We start from the raw sequence: 3322 nt of genomic DNA on the forward strand, positions 1-3322 counted from the left end.
ACCAAGCCAACTCAACTGGGATAGAGCAGCCTCTTCAATAAATGGTGTTTGGAGAACTGGATATCCATACCCAAAAGAATAAAAGAGGACCCCTATCTCACACCTTACACAAAAATTAATTCAAAATGGATCAAAGACCCAAACATTAGAGCTAAGATCATAAAATTTTTTATAAGAAAATGTAGGGAAATGTTTTGAAGTTCTTGTGATAGGAAGTGCTTTCCTAGACCTTAGACCCAAAGAATGAGCAATGAAAAAATAAATAAATAAATGGAATCTCCTCAAAATTAAACACCTTTGTGCATTAAGGACTTTGTCAGGAAAGTAAAAAGGCAGTCTACACAATGGGAAACAATATTTGGAAATCATATGTCAGATAAGGGTTTAATATCCAGAATATATAAAGAGATTCTACAGCTCAATGACAAAAAGACAAAACCCAATTTAAAAATGGGCAAAGGACATGGACAAAAATTTTCCAGAAGAGGAAATACAAATGGCTCAAAAACATGAAAAGAGGCTCACTCTCACTGGCTATTAGGGAAATGCAAATTAAAACCACAATAAGATATCAATTCAGTTCTTGCTTCAGCAGCACATATACTAAAATTGGAACTATACACAGAAGATTAGCATGGCTCCTGAGCAAGAATGACATGCAAATTCATGAAGTTTTCCATATTAAAAAATATATATATATCATTTTATTCTAGTTTGCTAGCTGCTGGAATGCAATATACCAGAAATGGAGTGGCTTTTACAAAGGGGAATTTAATGAGTTGCTAGTTTACAGTTCTAAGGCCAAGAAAATGTCCCAATTACAAAAAGTCTATAGAAATGTCCAAGCAAAGACATCCAGGGAAAGATACCTTTGTTCAAGAAGGCTGATGAGGTTCAGGGTCTCTCTCTCAAGAGAGAAGGCACATGGCAAACACAGTCAGAGTTTCTCTCTCATCTGAAAAGGCACATGGTGAGCACGGTCAGGGGCCTCTCTCATCTGGAAGGGCACATGGCAACATGGCATCATCTGCTAGCTTCTTCTCCTGGCTTCCTGTTTCATAAAGCTCCCCAGGAGATATTTTCCTTCTTCATCTCCAAAGGTCACTGGCTGGTGGACTCTGCTTCATGGTGCTACAGCATTCTCTGCTCTCTCTGAATCTCGCATTCTCCAAAATGTTTCCTCTTTTATAGGACTTCAGAAACTAATGAAGACCCACCCAAATGGGTGGAGACATGTCTCTACTTAATCCAGTTTAACAACCACTCTTGATTAAATCACATCTCCAGGGAGATGATCTAATTACAGTTTCAAACATACAAACTGAATAGGGATTAGAAAAAATAGCTGCCTTTACAAAATGGGATTAGGATTAAAACATGGCTTTTCTAGGGTATGTACATCATTTCAAACCAGCACATATTTCAAACCTACAAGAATGGCCATTATCAAAAAAAAAAAACAAAAAAAAAAACAGAAAACTATGAGTGCTGGTGAGGATGTGGACAAAAAGGCATACTTATTCACTGTTTGCAGGAATGTAGAATGTTGCTACCACTCTGAAAGGCAGCTTAGCTGTTCCTCAGGAAGCTAAATACAGAACTGTTATATAGCCCAGTAATCCCATTACTATGTACATATTTGGAAGAACTGAAGGCAAGGACAGATAAGACATTTGCACACTAATGTTTGTAGTGGCATTATTTATTATTGCCAAAAGGTGAACTAGCCCAAACATTCATCAACAGACAAGTGGATAGACAAACTGTGATAAATACAAATGATGGAATATTGCACAGCTGTATGACAGAATAAAGTCATGAAACATGTAACAATGTGGATAATCATTGAGAAGTTATGCTGAGTGAAATTAGCCAGAAACAAAGGAATAAATACTGTATGGTGCCATTAATATGAACTAACATTGATGCGTGAACATTGAGAGTTAAAGTAAAAATTTAGGTTATTAGGAGATAGAAAGAGGGTAGAGATTGGATATTTGGTGCTAAAGTAGTACAGAATGTTCAAAAAGATTTATTGTAAAGATCCAGAAATGGATAGCTCAATACCAATGGTAGCACATATTGGAGGCACACTGAATGAAATTGAGCATGAGTCTGGTTGAGGGAGGAGGGCTGGAGGTCATGCATGACACCAGAAGGAAAGACAGAGGATAAGGACAGGGACAGTATAATTTAGGGATGCCTAGAGTGGACAATGATGGTGATTAAATGTACAAATTTACGAACATTTTTGCATGAAGGAGAACAACTGAGTGTCAACATTGCATGGTGTTGAAAATGCAGGAGGAAAATATAATCAATGAAAACTAAGATCTATAGTTAACAGTGACATTTAATATGCTTCCATTGGATGTAATAAAGGCAATAACATACTAAAGCTAAATGTCAAAAGGGGGAAAGGAGGAAAAGGTATGGGTAAGAAATGGAAATATCCTCATATAGATTGTCATGGTGAAGGCATGCCTCTGTGATTGTACCATGGACCATTGTCTTTTTGCTTAGATTAGATTCTATGATGTGTGAATAAAACTGTTTAAAAATGAACAGAAAGAATCAAGTTCTGGAGAAAATGTGGAGGCAGAGATGTACCTATTCACTGTTGGTAGGGAAATAAAGTGGGGCATCCCCTCTGGAGAGCAGTGTGGTGGCTTCACAGGAGGCTAAGGGTGGGGTTACCGTATGCTCCTGCAACCCCATAGTTAGGTGTAAACTTGTTAAGTGTATATTTGGTGACACAAATAGACTTTCGCACACTGTATTCGCATTTTGCAATGGATGGAGGTAGCCTAAGAGTATGTCACCTCAGGAATGGAAGGGGGAACTGTGGTGTATACATACAATGAACTACTGAGTGGCTGCAAGAAGGAATGAAGTTGTGAGGCATGCAACTAGGTGAATGAACCTTGTGGACAGTATGTTAAATGAAATAAGCCAGAAACAAAAAGTCACATATTATAATCCCTCAATAATATGGGCTAACTATGTTGCACGAACACTGAAGAAATTAGGACCAAGTCTCCGGAGCTTCAAGAAGCAAGATTTTATTCATCTGTGCACACAGGGCCCAGCTGAGTCACCTCAAAAGTCTGAGCCTCGGGCGGGCCGCGGTGGCTCAGCGGGCAAGAGTGCTTGCCTGCCGTGCCGGAGGACCCCGGTTCGATTCCCGGCCCTAGCCCATGTAAAAAACAAACAAACAAACAAAATATAATAAAACAAGAAAATGTTTAAAAAAATGTTTCCCTTCCTTCCTTCCATCCTTCCTTCCTTCTCTGTCTTTCCTTCCCTTCCTCCCTCTCTCTTT

General features: G+C 38.7%; 1 non-coding gene across 1 annotated transcript; it reads left to right on the forward strand.

Moving 5' to 3' along the window:
- Positions 1-583: 583 nt before the first annotated feature.
- LOC143653328 (U6 spliceosomal RNA) lies at positions 584-686 on the forward strand. Its single transcript, XR_013161253.1, has one exon. It is a non-coding gene; the product is annotated as a U6 spliceosomal RNA (small nuclear RNA).
- Positions 687-3322: the final 2636 nt, after the last annotated feature.

Source organism: Tamandua tetradactyla, chromosome 1 (assembly GCF_023851605.1).
Source record: "Tamandua tetradactyla isolate mTamTet1 chromosome 1, mTamTet1.pri, whole genome shotgun sequence".
In the NCBI taxonomy this organism is placed as follows: Eukaryota; Metazoa; Chordata; class Mammalia; order Pilosa; family Myrmecophagidae; genus Tamandua; species Tamandua tetradactyla.